At 45.3% G+C, this 20,671-nt stretch overlaps 1 long non-coding RNA gene across 3 annotated transcripts; it reads left to right on the top strand.

Moving 5' to 3' along the window:
• The first annotated feature begins 1,483 nt into the window (after window positions 1-1,483).
• Window positions 1,484-17,850, top strand: LOC103880389. Of its 3 annotated transcripts, XR_001898148.3 has the most exons (8): window positions 7,959-8,331; window positions 9,688-9,724; window positions 10,627-10,737; window positions 11,241-11,384; window positions 12,012-12,076; window positions 15,983-16,077; window positions 17,280-17,358; window positions 17,469-17,850. It is a non-coding gene; the product is annotated as an uncharacterized LOC103880389 (long non-coding RNA). The 3 variants fall into 3 exon arrangements; XR_001898142.3 differs by lacking the exons at window positions 7,959-8,331; window positions 17,280-17,358 and adding an exon at window positions 1,484-7,951 and having other exon boundaries at window positions 17,433-17,850; XR_641375.4 differs by lacking the exon at window positions 17,280-17,358 and having other exon boundaries at window positions 17,433-17,850.
• The last annotated feature ends 2,821 nt before the right edge of the window (window positions 17,851-20,671 follow it).

Below are 20,671 nucleotides of genomic sequence, written 5' to 3'. Positions count from 1 at the left end.
GGAAATAGCAGAGGCACCAATCTTTCTGCTGTTCATTTTCCTTTTAAGAATCCTCCGGTTCCCATTACGTTATTGCCTGGAAGGAAAGGAAGGCAGCAGCCTGTTTTCCAGTTGGAGCCTGATGCGATCTGTGTGGTTCCTGGGTACTGAGAGAGAGCTCAGGGAAGATGCAGGCTTTGTGACTCTCACCCTCCAGCGAGGCTCCAGTGGCGATGTCGGCCATGGCACTGGCACCTCGGTGAAGGCTGCTAGGGCTGTGACCTCCTGTGACTCTGGTCTACCTGTCCAATTCACTGAGATGTTAACCCTGGGACGGCCAGCCTCTTGGTTTGGTGGTGTCAAATATAGACATGGGGGAGGAGAGAAGAAGAGCAGTCATTTAGTTAGAGCCCAAAAGGAAATCATGAAAACTATATAAACATCTTTTTTTTAAAGGCTTAAAAAAGCCTCACGTTGCACGGAGCAAGCAGGAAACAGCTGTTGAGTGGAGGGGGTAATGGATGGCGGGTCTGGTGAGCAGCGCGGAGGAGATGGCTCTGTGGTCCTGGGCAGGGGTGAGGATGCTCCTGCCAGGGGAAGGGAGTGCGTCAGGGCAATCAATCAAGTCAGGAATTTCAACCATCGGGTCTGCAGTGAGGATTTGCTTCCCAGTGGGTTGCATTTTCTCACTCATAATTCTCTTCAGTGGAAAAGAGAAAGGAAAGGGGGAAACTTTAGGATCATTTCTATTATGAGGGGATCAGATTGAGTAAAAACACTTCCCATTTTAAAGCTGACCTGTCATGAAGGACCTTGTGTCTTTTCCTCTTTGCTAAGCATGTAATTAGGCACTTGAATTCCTAACCACAATACAGAGGTTAGATAATGGGTGTACAGTTGTTTATAGGACTTAAGGCTGACTTTAAAATCGGAGATGCCTGCTCTATGAGTCCTTAGACGTTTTCTGGGCCTGACTGTTTCAGATTTTCCATCCTGGCACTTCTGTCCTCTTATGCAGTGACTCCCTGTATGGTATTTTATGCAAATTAAATAGTAGGTCGACAGGCATATTAGCATTTTTAATAGTTTAAATTATTTCACTTGAGTATCTATAAATTAGATTTTTCAGATGCTTTGCTGTGTATTCATACTTACTCATACAAGGTTAAATTTCTATTAGACTAATAAGCCAGTGCATTTCTTAAATGATATTAATAAAATATGTGTAAGGAATTTTAGCTGGAAAGTGTGCTTTCACATCCAGATTGAGCATGTTGCTAGTGTTGTGTTGGTTTTTTTTTTTTTAATCCTATACATTTTACTAAAAATAAGTTTACCAAAAGAAAAGTCTGCTTTAATTTAATTGTGCTTTAAAAAATCCCATCATCTTCCAGGAATTAGTTACAGTATTGTTAGAATATGAAACCATAGTCAGCAAAAGAAGAACCCCACATAAAAGAAATTGTATGATCAGGATGCAGAAACCTATGCACTTACAGGTCTTTTCACCTTCATTTCCTGTGCTGGGTATTTCACGGTTAATGGTGAAAGGAAGGGATTTGGAGACAACCTGGTGCCCTGCTAGGCGGTGTGGAGGCTTTGCTGGGCGCCATGGGATGACAGCATCCTCTTGACGCTGATACAGAGAGAAGGGTCATCGCCATGCCAGGACAGTGACAGCAGGGGCAGCTGCCACCCCCACTGGCACATGCTGCTTGACTCGGTGCCTAAAGATAACAAAACTAGAGCCATAGGAAAACAGAAGAATTCCATTAGCGGGAGCGTTCATCCTCGGGGAGAGGTGAGCAGGCTTCAACCTGCCAAAGTTCCGTGAGTAATGAACGGCCCCGGAAAATTCCTGGATTCCACCGTTTTCCACTGTCCTACAGGGTTTTCTATGCCTGTCAGCAATTTTAAATGTATGCTTCTCTGTTGCCTTCCCGACTGCCATGCTGAATTGGCAGCTTGGAAAGCTGAACCTCCTCTTTCCTGGAGGGGCCACTTTCCTCAGTGGGAAGAGCAGTGTTGAACATTTAGGATAGAAGAGGAGAGAAAACTGGGAAAGGAGTGATGTAAATAAAGGCAGCAGGGATGTAAAGGAAGGAAAGTTTAAACCATTGGAGTTGGGCTAGTGCAGAGCAAGAGGGTAGACAACAGGCAATGAGAATAGTGCCTGCCTTCTTCAGTAGAGATCCGGGGCTTATTCCGAAAACATTTTAAAAATAGAAACCCGGAAGTACGAAGAAAAAAAAATTCATCCAAGCAAAGAAAAGCGGGACTATGGCAGTGAGACAAAAATCTGAGGTGTACAAAAGTCAGAACGTTCGCAGTGCAACAGGGAAACACCATAAGAGGAAGGGAAACCTAGGTATCTACACGTTATAGACCTGAAAGTCTAGGGACAATAAGAAAAGCCATCAAAAGAAATTTAAATCTTAATTAATCTAAATTGTTTGGCAGTGTTATCTCCAGGCTACCTGAACTTCTGGATAATTCCAGGTTAACCTGGAAACTCCTGAGTGTCCTGGTAAGTACAGAGGACTGAATGTAGTTAACTCTTTCCTTAAAGACTGAGGACTTCTCCTTGAGGTCAAGTCATCGTGAACTTCAGTTCTTAGTTTTGCTGGACGCCTGTTTTCTCAACTGAGCCCAGTGTTGAAGAGCATGGGCTCTGGAGGGAACCTGAATGCAAACGCTAGCTCTGCTCTTTACCAGTTGTAGGACAGTAACAGCAACTTATTCATAGGATCTTGTGAGGACGGAATGAGATAATGGGTATAAATCAATTAGCACAGTGTCTGGCACACGTTAACACTCAATAAATCTTCATTGTTTTATTATTATCACAATCTCCATTCTACACTAGGAGCTACAAAAGCTCTGTTCATCAGTCTGAATATGTTTATCATATCACCTCTCTCAATCACACCTCTGTTTTCTCAGGCTCAATTCTCTCTGCCTTTAAAATAAGATGTATTGGGAGATGGATGAGGCAGGCCAGGAGAGGAGAGGGGATTTTACCAATGGAAGATTCCAGAAAGGTGAGCCACAGTTCATTTTTACTGGTATCTCCAGTCTGATGAATTATTACGTATTTAGGCACAAAGTCATATTTGTGAAATGTCTTCCATTGCACTAATCCTAAAATGGAAATCCACCACCACCTTCTGTTTGCTGTCTCCCAACACTGGGGTTCTAGTTTCTAAATGAACTCCACATGCAGCTAAGTATCTCTGGTGGTGGATGAAATTTTTAGATTATTTTTAAAACATTGTTTAGCCTTAAATTACTTCATCAAAATAATACAAAAATGAAGTAAACAAACCAAAAAAACTCGAAAGCACTGATTTTCGTGGACCACCGACCCAGGGGCAGCTCCAGACACTAACCCAGGGTCAGCTTCTTAGAGACCCAGGAGTCCCCTCTCCCTACTGCGTGGGAATGGAGTTTAGCATGTGCCTACTCAACAGGGGCCAAGACACGGGAAGCTGCGGGGCAGACAGCGAATACGTTTTCTGGTGAAATCAGAGACTCACATGGACTGCATGGAAAAACTGTGGGGTAGGAAACCGACTCCCCACCTCAAACAGGATCTCAGGGAATCTGATGGGTGAGTCTTAGAACAGATAGATGCTCACAGTCCCCATTTTATGCTTCTTTTAGAAAATGGTATTTGACAGCCCAGAGACTTGTCACATGATGCAGGAAGCACACACCATCCGGGCCCCTCAGGTACATCTTCCTTCCCCAGGACAAACCCTACTTAGCATAGAGGAGTTAACAAAATCACAGCCCAAGATGGTATGACAGCAGCTTGATTAATAACGATTATCACAGCAGATGGAAAACTGTAGACAAACTTTCCATAGAATGAGTCTACCACAAAATTTCTTGATGAGACAGAAGGATGGTTAGCGACCACAGACTTATTCCTTACTGAACGGAATAAAATTGCTGAATTTCTACTCACCCCTTTTGATAATTTTCACAGATCTCCAGTGGCTTACATTTGAGATTCAGACCTCTCATTCATGTGTGAAATATACTGCTTACTATGCGGACGTGTGATACTTCATAGGGCAGCGAACGGCGCGTTCCTCCTTAAATGTATGTGTGTGCATGTGTCTCTGAGCAAAAGTGACTACAAAGGTATTCTGTTCAGCACTTCAGCTTTCCAGTGGGTATGGATACTTGGACCTCTGCTGCTGAGAGAAAGCAAGTTTTACACCCACCACCAGAATGTTTTTTGATCATTTGGGTTGTTTTGCTTCGTCCCTGCTTTTTGTTGTTTAATTTCCATTACAGCGCGAATAGCCTCAGCAGGCGCTAACCATTAATTCTGGAACACAGAGCCAGCGTCTCTTTTTATTCCCTCCCTCCCGCCACAGCTCATCTCAACATGGAAGAGAAAGGACCTTGCCCTCCTCCTTGTGCCGCTGCTGGAAGGAGAAAGAGCCCTCCGTCCCCTCACGTCTGCTGCAGGACAGGGGGCCCAAGAGGGCCTCAGCACACTGGTTGCAAGACAGAGACCAGTGACCAGAGCCAAAGCAAGTGGAAAGCAAGGAAAGGCTCCTCTCTTGGATCCAAAGAGCCTCCCGGTGCTGGGTAAAGATGCCAGTCGGTGCGCGAGTCTTCAAATGTTGCTCTGCTCCTCCTGCCCCCATACCAAGGGGAGCCCCCTCCAGCAACTTTGCTTAATTAACCTGTTCAGAGAAGCTAGAAAACCCCTTCAGCTGAATAGTTCACAAATTGAGCCTCAACTGCCAGCAGATTCCTGTCTTGTATACTATTCAGAGTATTAATTATCCTATCAAATACTCTGTGTTCCTGCCCCACTCTTAAAGAACCAAAATCCAAAGGAGAATGCATTTGCTAAGCAAACCCAGACACACGCACCTGCCCTGTATCAGTGAGAGGCGTCAGGCAGGGGAAGATGTGGAGCTGAGGCGTTTCTGTACCGTGATTTTAAACGACTTGCCACCAAAATGGTCCTGGTGAAGGCCGAGGGGCTGAGCCAGAACATTGACCAGGAGCTTGCAGGTCTGGGCTCCGGCTCCCGCTTTCACTCCTCACCTGCCTGGCTGCCTGCCTTCCTGCCTGCCTGCCCCTTGGCCTAGTCACTTGTCCTCCCTCACAATCAGCTTCCCATCTGTAAAATGTGTCTGAAATTCACGGGACTGTTGCAAGAACCTATAAGATAATGAAGGTGGAAGCACTTTGTAAACTCTAAGGAATTACACAAGTGTAAGGGCCCTGGCCATGTCTCAATGGCATGACCGCTTCCTTGCTCGTGAACCAATAGGATTGGGAAGTAGGTTAGGGATGGAGGTACCCTCTCGGCCTCACCTATCCCCTCTGAAATACATGTGTGTTTACCTGGCCCCCACTGATAGTGAGACTACCAAGGATGGCTCCGTTTAAAAATAGGACAACATGTATTGCCTATTAAAAAGGGAAATACGCTCTGGGGAAGGTTCTAAGTAAGAGTTTGGGGGCCAGAGGGTCAGGGTTGAAATCATTCCTCTGCGCCTGGCTGTGTGACACTGTGTAAGTTACTTAACCTCAATAAGCCTCCATTTCCTCCACTGTAAAATGCGGGTGGCCATGACATTGCCCTTCTTAGGGTTACTGTAATGATTAAATGAGAGAACGCATGTTAACCATTTGTCCCAGGACCTGGCACGTGGTCAAGTCGGTAAGAGCTACCCAACCTTTGTGCCATGGAGTTCGGAGCAGGCCTCCAGACGGCTGTTTGTAAATATGGTGGGCATTACGTGAATTGGTGGTGTTCAGCCATTCATTTCAGCTACTTTCTCAAGCCATCCAAGGCTTTGTTCAAATGCTACCACCTCCAGAAACCCTTTCTTAATCCAGTCCCCAAGCCTGCTCCCCGCGATGTAGTCATTTAACTGTTAGGTCGGGCCAGCTTCATGGGCACAGGAACTGTGCAGCGGTAAAGAGCCCTCACTCGCAAGACCCACATGTGGCTTCCTGCTCTGCTGTCTTTTGGATCAAGGGACCTTGTATTTTCACTTGGCACTGGGCCCTGCAAATTAGGTAGCTGGTCCAGGTTACAATATTTCATTTTTGCCCCAGTTCTGTCTCAGAAATTGTATAATTTGTTGTTGACAGGCCTTTCAGAATACATAATTTGTCCTCATTCTTCATGAATTCCAGAATTGTGACTTTGCCCACTTGCTGAATTTATGTTACCCCCAAATCAACACCGTGGCACTTTCACAATCAGGCGCAGATGTGTGCAGAGTGGAGAAAAACTCGAATCGTCCCACACACATGTTCCCACGTGAGGTCAAACCAGGGGATGCTCTGCCTGCTCATTTTAATTTTCAACCTGTAAACAAGTGTCCTCTTTGTGGTACGTTTAATGACACATTTTTTGCACCTTTGTGCTTTTTGTTGATGCTATTGCCATTTAAAATGGCCCCCAAGGGTAGGGCTGCAGTGCGTCTAGCATCCCTAAGTGCACAAAGGCTGTGATGTGCCTTATGGAGAAAATACATGTGTAGATATGCTTTGTTCACCCATGAGTTATGATGCTGTTGGCCATGAGCTCAACGTTAATGAGTTAACAATATGTGTTAAATATCATGTCTGTAAACAGACACACACTCACAAAGACAAGGCATGTATTGATCAACGGACAAAGATGTTGTGACCAGAGGCTCACAGGAACATAACCCTGTGTTTCCCCTAGGAAGAAGAGTTCAGTATTCACTTGATTCAGTGTTCACAGAGACTTTATAGAACATTACTACCAAGAATAACAGGAATTGCCTGTAATTCCTTTAAGGTTGATGACCCATTTTATTTCTTTTCTTACCTTCCCATCATCACCTTGGCCCTCTTCTCAGTGCCTAGGAGAGTACTATGAATATACTGGTATTCAGAAAAGTTAACTACAGTAAGTGACGATTCTGTCTTTGAAGAAATATTAACAGTTGGTTGTTGATTCTGAGGTTGTATGGCTTGTTTCATACTGCATCTCCCTCCCTTTGTGAGACTGTGGATATTTGAAAGGCTATTCTGCAAAACTTGGAGGGTACTCTCAGTCTTTTCCTTGTTGAAATGAAATAGTAGAGCAGGCGATGGTCATGGACTAATGCACCTAGATTCGTTATAGTCCTAGGACAAAATATTAAAGACCCAGACTTGAAACGTTGTCATAGGAGAGAGTTGTCATAGAGTTCTAACGGGATCCATAGCAAACTAAGGGGTCTGTATCTTGAGGAAAATTCTGGGTAAGGGAGAGCTGCTACTCTGAGTTCCTCTTGAATGAACCATTTATAAGGGTCACCTGGAATAAATAGCGTGGCGAGAAATGGCATCCACTACTTAGGATAGAAGTTAAAGACTTCTAGAATAAATAACCTACTTAGCATCTATCTAAAGCAGATGGGATTATGGGATCCCAAGCCAGGAGTGACTCAGCATCTTAAAAATGCAGAAATGGATGAAATGAGTTTTGTCAGTTGTCACTAGGATAATGCTCACGTCCATGCTATCATAGGTGAGCCAAAGGTGAGCATCTTTTCTTTTCTTTTTTTTTTTTTAGAGAGGGGTTTTACCATGTTGCCCAGGCTGGTCTCGAACTTCTGTGCTTAAGCAATCCACCTGCCTCAGCCTCCCAAAGTGCTGGGATTACAAGTGTGAGCCACCATACCCGGCTGGTGAGCCTATTTTCTAAGTACTAAAAATGCCTATTCTCTATTGGCTGAGTCCAAAACCTGCTGAGGTCTATCATGATCCCCTTTAGGAAGAAGAGAATTTGACTTGGTTGTTTTATTCAAGGCATTTGAGGAATAACAAGTGTGTTGAAGGGCGTCAAAAGGAATGAGCATCTGGCACCTGGACCCAATTGCTCCTCCCACCCCATCTTGGGCCATCCACCTCCAGGTTCATGGTCCTGGCTGCTGGCTCTGCCCTCCTTCCTTGGAGGCATCTCCATAGCTAGGTAGGTTTCTTCCAAAGTGGCCGTCTTCGAAAGTAATCGGCACAGACTATGAGGTAAACAAGTAAGGCTGAGAGAGACCTGCCCCTGAGAAAGACAAAGTTCAGATTTGACAGACAACCCATTGAGGAGGCCGACATAAAAGCACAGCAGGTAATAAAGAAGCTAGGCATGTGTCCTGACGGCTGATGAATACAATCTGCTAGACAATGTGTCTTTTGAGAAGAGAAATTAAAAGAGCCTCACCACCCTCAATGACGTGTCTCTTTGGGTTTGGCTGGTAAAAAGCAATAAGCTTATGTGAATTGAAAGGCAGGCAGGAAACAGGAGGTTTCAGCTGGAGGAGCGGCGGTCCATAAAGACCTGGCAGGAGGGAAGAGCAGGTAACACGTGCGGGTCTAGAAATAGTACACCTGGGTTAGAGTGGAGACTGTGAACTTGAATGTGGGATGGGAGGCGGGAATAAAACCTACATTACTCAATTGAGTGATATGATAAAAGCCCCATGAATTCAAGGTAAAGGACTATGTACTCCAGCAGGAGTGGGGATTTATCACATATCTTCCAGGAGGAGAAGGATATACTAAAACTGCAATTAGAAAAATAACAGCAACAGTGGTGCACAGATGATAGAGGAAAGATGAGAACAGGCAGAGAGGCCAGTCAGGAGACTTGGCAGGGAAAGAGGAGTTGGGGACCCGTGGGCATGATAAGGAGGAGGTTGAGTCTGTGGTCTTGGAGATTGGGTCGATGGAGGTAGGGGAGAGAGGAACAGGGAGAAGGAGGATTCAAAGACGGGATTTTGCGCTGCAGTGACTGGGAAGCAGAGGTGTTGGTGAGTGAGGTAGAGGGAAGATTTTGGCATGTGGTGTTTGAAGATGCTGGAAGCAATTGAAAGTTGGCAGAGTCTGGATATGACTTCATCTGAATTGCATTTCAGATATTAACTCACCAACCGTTCCGACTTTCTTTGTTACCTATTAACATTTCTCAAAGAGAGTATGTCCAGGCCCTGATTTCTCAGACCTGGGGTCTTCTAGTCAGGGTGTAGCTTGGCTCTGATATATTCTTATGTGTTAAAGATGTTTACCCCCAAAGATTCTGAGTGGAGATTGTAACATCTTTAGGCTTCAGGCTACTTTTGGAATCAGTAAAATCTTTATCTTACTCTTTTTGCTACCTCCCTCCCTCAATCTTACCCTTCCAATTACACACACACACACACACACACACACACACACAGAGTTGAGTTTCTATAATTCAAAGCTCAGTGCTAGCAATGGTAAAGGATAGATATAGAGGTAAATAAGACACCATGCTGTCTTCAAAAGAGCCTACAATCTGGTGGGGACTCCAGTGGTTGGCTGGATTGAGTACCCGCCAGGCAATGAACACTAAGCTAGGAGGCATTAGAGGTGAAGTGACCTAGTGGTTAGGCATGGATTCTAGGGCCCTGGAGCCAGATTAGCTGGGCTCAAAGTTTCGCTCTCCTGCTTATTCACTGTGAACACTTCAATCAAATGTCCTTGTGCCTCAGTTTTCTTATTTATAAAATGGGAGTAATAATAATTACTTTGTAGGGTTTTATGAAGATTAAATAAGTTAATAAATATAATCAATCACAATGTGTGCTAGGAGCATGTATGAGTTCTCATTGATGAGTTATTTATGAACTCAAACACTTTCCTAGTACATAATAAGAACGCCATGAGTGTTAGCTATTATTATCTTTGCTCCAGGTTGCCATGGAATGAAGGAACTATGGCGGGGATTGAGGTAAGATCAGTGCTAACTCAAACACATTGCAATACATCTTGTTAAAGGGTAGAGTGAACTAAAGAAGCATGTTACAAATCTCAATCTGATCCATAATCTCAAAACTGGAGAAGATTTTTAAATGGCTGATAATTAAATAATCAATAATGATTAGAGCTGCTAATACAATTTCTTAATTTAAGCTTATCCCACGAAGAACCATTTAGCACTATTTGATTGTGATAATGACTTAGATTGGCCAGGTATTCCTCTTTTTGATTTTGTGAACTATCCCTGGAGATGTGGCTTATTGAAAACTTCGTTTCTAATTTTCTGTGGCTGAGACCAGTTTGCTATAATTAATAAATAAACTGATGGATTGTTGGAGATGTCTAGTTACAGTCAAGCAACTCACGGCACTAGATGAATTAACAAGAGGTGTGTATATGCAGAGTCACATGAGGTCAGCTAGGAGGCTGCAAGGATGAGCTCTGTGTTGCACAGAAATGAATTACAACACAGGAGCTGGCTGCTTTCTGTCCACCAAGCCAGTGTGGTAGAGTCTAGGCCAGGTTGGCTCTCCCTTGGGCTCTCTGTAGCACTTTTCCATTTTTTTCTTGGAGATGCTTTTCAATCACTACCTTCAATTTGCCATCTGGTGGACTCCTAAGGACTAAGCTTGGATCGGGCTCCTGTTCAGGCTAGCTCAGGTAAGATGATTGCCTAGAGTGGCCCTAGATCACATCTTCCAAAGGGAGAATATCAGCCCTAGCCAAAAATGAAAGCCAGAGGTCAGTACCAGTAGAGTTGTGTCAAGCACCAAAACAGAGAGACAAAAGTGAAACTACAAATGAAAAACGAGAGATAAATCTGAAATCAAAAAGATTTGAAGGGGTCCAAGACAGCAAATGTGTGTATTCCAGGGAAACCAGTCCTGACGTGCAGGAGGATTCCAGGCCCAATCTTACTGGATATGAGCCTAGCTTCGGACAGGAGGGTAGCTACTTCTGCAAGTGTCTTCTCTACACTAAGCTGTAAGCCTTTTGAAAGGTTTCATGTGCATCTTGTCATTTTTGTGTCCCCCATAGAGTCTGAGATACGGCAGACACTTAGCAAATATTTGTTAAATGAATGAAGGAATGGTCAGTATAGGTGAGAATGCCACTACCAGCAATACTATTACTAACAACCACTAATCACACCTGTCACTTATTGAACATTGACTACGTGCCCAAAATCAGGCTAAGCACAAAATCAGGCTAAGCACAATATATATATATTTAATTTAATCCTCACAAAAACCTTCTAAGGTGGATAAGATTCTCACCCATTTCATGAATGAGTAAACTAAGGCTTAGAGAAGTCATCTCTTCCAAAGTTGCACAAATAACAAGTGGCAGAAATAACAAATCTGCAAATGAACATCTCAGTCCATGAGCTTAGCTACCCCAATGTACCATTTTGGAAGCCCAACCTTGTTCAAACCTGAATTAGAGTCCCAAGGTTGTATAAGAGACTTTCCTATTCTCCCCTTCAGCTTCCCACCCAAACGGAGCTCACCGCCCCCCTTGTGTACTCTTCGGCACGTCTTCACCAGAACACTCGATACATTGCCAAATCATTGTCTGTTTAGACGAGAGTCTTGACGGCAGGGACTCTTGTTCACTTCTGTTCTCCCATTGTGAGTAGCATAATGCCTGAAATACCGTAAGTGCTGAAGAAAGGTTTGCGGGGTTGATTAATTATTGAACTCTGAATAAACAATGGTCATTTCGAGGACTATGTTCTCTGGAGACTCTTTTGCTTTTGATCCATGGATTCCCTCATGTACGGCCTGAACGGTCTGAGAGATAAGATACCAGCGCTGTTTCAGAGCCTCTCAGCGGCCGCCTTAGGGGCTGGATTTATTGCCTTCTTGAGTGAAATGTTGGCCTTCAATTTTGCTGAGCTGTCAAGAGGTGATTTTAGGTGTGTGGCTGTTGATTGTCCCACAAGCTAACTTTTTAAGTCAAAAATACCACCCAGCACTGAAATGGAGGTTGGTTATGAGGTGTTAACAGGACCTCTGGGCCACCAAAGAAAAAGGGATGGGGAAGCCAAGAGAAACACCCTGCTCCCAATTTTAAAATGAAATTAGTAAAATAAAGAAATAAAATGAAATAGTAAAATAAAGGAAGAAATTTGAAACTATAAAAAATTTAAAGCTTTTAGTGAAAAAAAAAGGAGGGGGGTGATGGTTAACAGAGCAGGATTTGAAATCAAACAAACTAGTTTAAAATTCTGATTCCTCATTGCCTTTGCTCTACAGCGCAAGTTCCTGACCATGAGCCTCGCTGTCTTGTCTGTAAAGTGGTGCTGGTGTCTGCCTCTTAGGTAAGCATTAGCTAATGCATGTGAAGTATCTAAAACCACTCCAATTATATAGCAAAGGCTCAATAAAAGGTCGTTGTTATTCAAACAGTTAAATTGTATTAATTTACTTAATGAACATTTATTCAGCACCCACCCTGTGCCAGACACTGTGCTTCACTCATTGACATAGAATGGTGAGCAAGTATGTGCAGGGTCTGTGCCCTCACAGAGCTTCATGGTGAATTGTAAAAGTAGCCATAGGTTCAGTGGGTTCCCTTTCCGTGCCACCGCACTTTGACACTGAACTCAGCCATGTGACTGGCTTTGAGCAATGGGATGTTAGACAACATATGCAAGCAGAGGCTTGAATAATGTGTGTGCTCTGTCCTGTCTGGCCACTCATAGAACCCCTGTTGCCACCGCTGTATGAAGAAGCCCAAGGCAGCCTGCTGGGTGGTGAGAGACACATGGCCTAATTGCCAGTGTCTCACTGGCCAACAGCTACCACCTTCTAAAATGTGAGTGAGGCCATCCTAGGACCATTGCTGCCGCTTGACCCACCAGCTGACACTTGACAGAGCTCAGCAGAAATCAGCTGATCGGGCTCAGACCAGAAAAGCTACCCAGTCAGCTCATAGAATTGTGAGCTATATAAATGGTAGTTGTTTCAAAAATTTAGTTTTGGGTAGTTTCTTACACAGCCAAGCTAACTGATACAAAAGTATAGCCTACCACAAGGGTCAATAAACTTTTTCTGTAAGGGACCAGGTAGTAAATATTTCTGCTTTGCAAGCCATAAGATCTTTGTTGAAACTACTCAGCTCAAAAGGAGCCATAGCCAATACGGAAATGAGCCGTTGCAGCTGGATTTGGCCTGATGGCTGTTGTTTGCTGATCCCTGCTCTAGCACTAAAAACAGACATTATTCAAATAATCACAGAAAGAAATGTGTGCAGGTAAACTGCAATCACATCTGAGCAGCCAAGGCTCCTCGTGCTGTTAGAAAGAATGATCAGAGAACCTGCCCCAGGCTGGTAATTCAGTTAAGGTGTCTTGGTTAGATTTCCCCAGAAGCAGACCCTGAGATAAGGATTTGAGGATGAGCAGGCTAATCTCAGGAGCAAGTTATGAGGGTAGAGAAGTGAGACAAAGAAGAAAACCAATATGGGGCGAGTTAATCAGCAGGTTACCCGCCGGGCAAGGGAGGCTTAGTCCCGTGGGGCCTTCAGGAGACAGGCTAGGTTCCCAGTGAGGGGTGAGGAAGCTGGGTTATATATTCTCCAACTCCCATCCATTGTTGTTGGAGGCTGATCCTGGAGGTGTCAGTTCTCTGCCGTTCTGTTCTGCCCCCACGCACTCCTGCAGCCAGAGAAAGCACTCGGGCAGAGAGGAGCAGCTTGCAGTAAGAAGCTGAACTGGGAGTGAGGCGTGCCAAGGAGATGTGGGTGGGCACCAGCAGCATCTGCCACAGAAGGCTTCCCTGTGGGAGGAAGGGCTGAGTTGTGCTCTAAAAGATGGGTAGGATGTACAGGTGAGAGAAGCCCCAGCTGAAGGGTAGATGTGGAGGAGGTCGCCTAGGAGGGAAGATACATAGAGAAATGACTAGAAGTCTGGAACTAAGCACTTAGGAAAATCCACATGTAACGTAGGTTGGGCCTGAAAGGAGGCTAGGGCTGTAGTGACAAAGTACCACAAACTCCATGGCAGAAAACAACAGAAATTTACTCTTTCACATTTCTGGAGGCCAGAAGTCAGAAATCAAGGTGTTGGCAGGGACATGCTTTCTCCGATGGCTCTAGGGGAAGATCCTTCCTGGCCTCACTCTAGCTTCTGGTGGTTCTCCGCAATTGTTGGTATTCCTCATTTTGTGGACACATCACTCCAATCTCAGCCTCTTCACCACATGGCCGTCTGCCCTCTGTGTGTGTCTGTGTCCAAATTTTCCTCTTCTTATAAAGACACCAGTTATCAGATGAGGGCCCACCCTGATCCAACAGGACCTCCATTTAACTTGATTACATCTGCAAAGATCTTGATTCCGAAGATCACATTCACAGGTGCCGGGAGTTAGGATGTGAATTTATCTTTTGGAGGGAATCTAATTCAACCTGTAACAGAGACAGAGAAGGAGCAGCCACAGATGGGAGGAAAGTCAGGACAATGTAATGTACTGGATGCCCCCAGGAAAGCAGCACTTCAAGAAAGGAGCGAGCATCATAAATAAGATAAAGAGGTCAGGCGCAGTGACTCCCAGCACTTTGGGAGGCCTGAGGTGGGAGGATCGCTTGAGTCCAGGAGTTCGAGACCAGCCTGGGCAACATAGTGAGACTCCATCTCTACAAAAAATTTTTAAAAAATTAGCCAAGCATGGCCACACACACCTGTAGTCCCGGCTACTCAGGAGGCTGATCTGGGAGGATTACTTGAGCCCAGGAACTCAAGGCTGCAGTAAGCCAGGATCACCCCACTGCACTCTAGCCTGTGTAACAGAGTATGACCATGTCCCAATAAATAAATAAATAAATAAATAAATAAATAAATAAATAAATAAGATGAAGACAGGAAAGTGTTCACTGGATTTAGAAACAGTGAGTATTCAACTCCATTAAGTTGCTGGGCAATGAAAGGGAGATATCGAGGCAAAGGTTTACAGGGTTGAGGGAGGATTTTTTTAAAGATGGTGGAGATTGAGTATATCAGTGGAAAGGAGCCACTATTTTGAGGGGGATGTTGAATACAGAGGCAGCAAGCATATCGCAGGGTCCTATGACACAATTAGACAGGAGAGGGTGGGTTCCTGGGACCAGGCGGCTCTGTAAGAGGAGGAAGGAGGAGTAGACGGGTGTAGGCCCCGGAATTCTCTCCTCTGTGCTTTACATCCCCATTCTTCCTGCCAAATGGTCCCCATTGCCAGTCTTAGAATGAAATCCACCTCTTAACAGCTACCAACTGATCTGCCCCCAGAGAGAGCTGTTATTCCATATTTTCTTAGTATTTCCTTTTTGTGACCCTTTGCCAATGTTTATCAATACATGTCTTGTGTGTCTACCAAGTGCCCTGCCTAAAAAGATTGCACTGAGAGGATGAAGCATAAGGCTGCAGGGCTTCGGGAGATACATGCATTATCCGATTCATCTTGAAAACGTCCCCATAAGGAAGCCAAGACAGAATTATTATCTTCACTTTACACAAGAGGAGATGGAGACTCCAAGTAGTCAAGTGCTCTGGATAAGATCACATAGATCGAAACCCACATTCTCGGATATTTTGTTGGGGCTTTTTCCACTAAAAGAAAGAAAGGAAGAAAGGAACAAAAACACTGTCTTTCTTAATTTGATATTATGAATTTTTTAGAAGTTACATCAGAACGGGAACATTCTGGTTTCCTGGTTTTCAGGAATTTCCAGGAGGGTCATTTTTTTCAAGACTTGTAGAGTAACAAGGAATTTGCTTGGCCTTGACGTCCTAGAAATAATAAAGAGGTCTAGTGTCTTGGAAACTGGACTCGTCTTTCTTAGGAAGACCACACAACCAAAGTCAGATGAAACCAAAGGGGCCGGATGAAATGACCCAAGAACTATTTTCCCATCACCTGAGAGCATTTTCTATCCGGCAAATATTTACCAAGCTCCTATTTTGTGCCAGGAATCGTGCTCAGGACTGAGGGGTAAAAATGAATCTGAGGAATAGGCAGACACATGTATATGTCTCATACCACTTGGTACAGGCTACCCTGGGGTCTAGGAACACACTCGTGTGCTTGGGGAATGATGATACCGCAAGGAAACTGGTCTGAGAAGAGCGGGGAAGGAGAGAGAGAAGGCCAGGAATGCAACAATAACAGTGATAATAAAGAATATTTATGTGGCATTTACAGTCTACAAAGCACTTTTACTTTTTTTTTTTTTCATCTAATCTTTACAACAGCCCTTTGAGAAGTAAAGAGAAAAGCAGTTTCCCCCATGTGGGTACCTCTGGGAGACGAGCTCTCCCTAAGCGGCAATATATTCAAAATGCATCCGGTAAGAAATCTACCCATATTATCCTACATATTCATTACACTTGTCTTCCTGAATTGCATTTGACAGCTTTTGCCTAGTTTAGGGGTACTCTAGTTTATCGTGTTTAGCCCAAGCAGTACTCCACAGACTGTCTTGTGCTGAAGGCTCCTAATAGCACCAACTAAACTCTGAATGTTGTTGAAGTCTCCAGCCCTGACTTCTCCACATTCTGCCTCCTCAACCAAATGCGTGTTATCTGTTAAGACACAGCTCCAGTCCTTCCTGTTCTTTTGTTAACCGATCCCCGCCAGTGTGGACACCAAGAATTGATAGCCTCAACTGGAAAACTCATTTAGGCACATTTCTAAGCAACTCTCCTAACAATGAATTTCCTTCTTAATGAAGTGATTCATACTCTCCGTTCATTCATCCATCCATTCATTCAATAAATTGATTGAATACCCACTGTATGCGAGACACACTGATAGACCTTGGGAAGGACTCAAAAATAATAAGACATGCTCAAGGTATTTGGAGTCTAATGGGAAAGATAAGATGAGCATGCAGATAACTAACATGTAGGTCAAAGTGATAAGTGAGGTGGTTTGCGCCTGTAGTTTCAGCACTTCGGGAGGCTGAGGCAGGAGGATTGCTTGAGCTAGGAGTTTGAGACCAGCTTGGGCAACACAGTGAAACCCCATTACCACAAAAAAATACAAAAGTTAGCCAGATGTGGTGATGTGCACCCGTAGTCCCAGCTACTTGAGGGTCCAATGTGGGGGGATCACTTCAGCCCAATAGTTTGAGGCTGCAGTGAGCTAGGATTGCACCATTGCACTGCAGACCCTGTCTCACAAAAAAAAAAAAAGTGATAAGTGAGAAAAGAGAGTTAGGTTCATACATCCCTTTGTTTCTTCAGCAATCATTTTGTATGCACCAATTATGGGAAGGAAACTATGCCAAGTTCTGTCCATATGCTGCCTCATTAAGTCCTCAGGACTTGGAGATAGAGGCTCTTAGCTCCATTCTCCAGATGGGGAAACTAAGGCTCTCCTTACTTCTTTCCAATGGGAGGAACTTCAGGGAGGAAGGTTTTTGTTTGTGTTGGGGTTTCTTTCTTCATTTTATTTTGTTTGTTGTTGTTCAAGTTTGAGGTTTGGGTAGGATTTTCACATTTAAATGGAGGAAGACTTAACATAAAGCGAATGAAGCTTAACCCACAGGTGCGGGGGAGCTTACAACGATCCACTTCAAGGTCCCAGGAAGGGCCGAAGAGCTGCCTTCACATCTCCATGGATTTTTGTAAGATTTGCCAAAGTGATCTATTTTAGCATTCTTTTTCTTAAAGCAACTGTCCCAAATTGTGTACACTTCAGGCTCCACAAAATCTGGATATGCCTTTGCGTTGAAAGATGGAGTGAAGCACGTGCAGAAAAAGGGGAACTCACTGAGCAGATGCAGAGGGTGACGCGAGAAAGATCAGCACACCTCGGGAGGAGAGCGTGTGGCCCCGATGCACAGGAGCATTCAAGGCTAGAAAGGATGAGGAGATGACTTTCCCAACTCCTGGCCCCAACCCCCAGGCTTATCTGCATCTGCCCCCTCCTTTCCTCCTCTTGGCAACAGTGAAAGAGGCATCCCTCCTCCCACACTGCCAACCTCTCCACCCAGGCTGGGAGCCACTCCCCTACAACTTTCCCTGTGGGTCATTCCCTCTCCTTCCTGAATCTGGAGCTCCCCTGCTCCAGCTCCTCTGGCCCCTTCCTTCATCCCCCTGTTGAAAGAGAAAGAAGTGGGGAGGGAGGGCAGGGAGGGAGGGAAGGAGAGAGGGAGGGGCGGAATGGGAGCGGGAACCTCTTTTGAAGATTGTCCCTCCCCAGACTCAATCCTCTTCTTTTCCTCCACTATTCATGGCTGAAGTTCTTGACAGGCCTGGTATTCACTTCCTGCTTCCACATTCTTACCTTGGACAACTTGTCAACCCAACCTGGATCCTCTGCATACCAGCACCGACTCCTGGGACACTGCTCTTGTCAAGGTCATTAACAACCTCCTGACTCAGGACAACCAAGAAGTGCTTTTCTGTCCTGATTTTACTTGATGTCCTGCCTTGGATTGCCCACTTCCCTGGGTTTTCCTCCTACCTCTGTGTTTCTTCCTTCTCCGTCTCTTTTGAAGGCTTTCCTTCGACACTGGTGTCCTTTGGCTTTTGTCTCAACCTTTCTGTTTCTGTCAATCTCAATCAGTATTTCTCCTGGTGTGTCTCACAGGCACTGACTCTTAGTATGTCTAAACCTGAGCTCACCCTCTCATGCTTCCCCACCCTCACCCAGACCTGAGGCCTGCTCGTCCTGTGCTCCCATCCCAGAAAACGGCACTACCACCTGCAAGCATACCCAAGCCAGAGACCTGTGATGTGGGCTTGTCACCTCCTTATCTCTCACCCTTCACAGCAAAGAATTGCCAAGACCCCTCAGCACCTCAATACCTCTTACCTCTGTCAACTCGTTACGTCACCATCCCCAGTGCTACAATCACCCTCTGCCTGAACTCCTGAAGGGGCTTCATATCCACCTCCCTGCCTCTCTTCTCCCCCTCTCCAATCTTTTCTCCAAACTCCAGACAGAATGATCTTTCTAAAACGCAAATCTATTCAAAGCGCTCTCCTGCTTAAACCCTTCCATGGCCTCCCACTGCTCAAGATTAAGCCTGAACTCCCAGACAGGTTCTTCCAGCCTGTTGTAACGGAGACCCACTTCCTCCTGTCTTCACTTTCCCTCTCACAGGCGATGGCTATATTGAACTGCCCACACCCCCTTACCCCTGGGCCTTGCACCTGCTCCCTTTGCCTTCCCATCCCACACCCACTCCATCTTTTCTTGGCTCCCTCCTATGCCTTCTTGGGTGACTTCGAGTGACTTTAGATAAGTCACCTTTTCCAGGAAACCTTCCCTGATCTCACAAGGGCTCCAGTGGGCAAGTCCTTAGCACCCTGGTGTGACCCCCACCACCCTCTGGGGTCCTTGAGAGAAGACACGAAGACTTTGTTGGCAGCACGGTGTGCACAGAGGGGATGCCGACGCCTGGTGCGTGGAGGAATTCGGTGAATACGTGTTGAATAAGTAGTGAGTAAAAGATTGATGGAGCTAGATCACCCTGTGCATTGCATGCCAGGCTGGGGAGTCCGTGTTTTATTCTGGAAGTAAAATGCTGCTACTACAGAATTTGGAACGAGGGAGTAAGTTGACCTCACCCATGCTTTTGAAAGTTTGCTCTTGTTTCTAGAAGAACGAGGTAGGAGACTCTTGCACTGGTCCACGCAGGAGGTAATGAGACACTGCACTAGACACAGGCAGGGAGAAGGCAGACGGGGGAGAAGCGATGCAGAAATCACATTGATGGATCCCATCAACTGATTAGATTTGGGGTTGGGGAAAGTGGGGGCATGCGCAGAGCAGGGGAAATGGTTGTGGATGGCTCTGGAATTTAAATCTAAAATGGGGCCAGACGCGGTGGCTCATGCCTGTGATCCCAGCACTCTGGGAGGCTGAGGCGGGAGGATCACCTGGCGTCAGGAGTTCAAGACCAGCCTGGCCAACATGGTGAGACCCCCCCGTCTCTACTAAAAATACAAAAATCACTCAGGTATGGTGGTGCACACCTGTAATCCTAGCTACTCAGGAGGCTGAGGAAGGAGAATCACTGGAACCCAGGAGACGCAGGTTGCAGTGAGCCGAGATCACACCACCGCACTTCAGCCTGGGCAACAGAGGGAGACTCTGTCTCAAAATAAATATATTAATTAAATAAAATAAAATAAATAAATCCGGAATGGCCAGGATATAATTATTCCCCTACTGCCAACCAACGGAGGGATGGCCCTTGTATCATTTACACTGAGAGACTTTCCAGGAGCCCCCTCAGTTTCTGCCTGGAGCTTCCCTGAGATCTGTACTCTGTTTTCTGAAGTTTGAGGACCCAAGACTTCATGCTTTTTCCACAAATACTTGCGTGGAGAGCAAATATTTGCAGAGCATGGAGTCATTATCGTTGTTTTTATGGTTATTTATTCCAACAGAACTTGAATTATAAAATTAACAGTGGCTTGCCCTGGTATCTCATCACACACACAGCATAATAACGCCCACCCCCTCCCCCAGGACTTTAAAGAGTATCTACGGCAGAAGGTTATGGGTTTGGCTTTTTATTTTGTTTTTCAATCTTCGAGACTCTCTTCTCGCCCTGCCTCAGTGGAGCTCTGTCTTTGCACACCTGTCCTGGGCAGCTGCACTGGCCATCACGGGGAGAGACATTACGACACACTTGCCTAGGAAAAGCAGCCACCGTGCCGGCCAGAGACAGGACCACAAGTCAGGAGGCCTGGCAGGCTCTCCACCAGGTGGAATTGGCAAGAAACTCACGTCTTCTCTGCCGCTTCCCACCAAAGGCAACCTTCAGGGCACAAGGTTAATGTGAACACGATTTGTCATCATCCGGCAGAGTCTCACCGGGGCTCCTGTGTTCAGCAGTTTCACCGAGTTCAGTGTTTCTGAAGCATTACCCCTGCTGGACAAGCAGTTACAGCTGAAAGCAGGGAGAATAAAAATGGGAATGT

The sequence above is a fragment of the Papio anubis genome, chromosome 1 (genome assembly GCF_008728515.1).
Source record: "Papio anubis isolate 15944 chromosome 1, Panubis1.0, whole genome shotgun sequence".
Classification (NCBI taxonomy): domain Eukaryota; kingdom Metazoa; phylum Chordata; class Mammalia; order Primates; family Cercopithecidae; genus Papio; species Papio anubis.
Note: the sequence above shows the minus strand (reverse complement) of the source record. Positions and strands in the feature narration are given on the sequence as shown.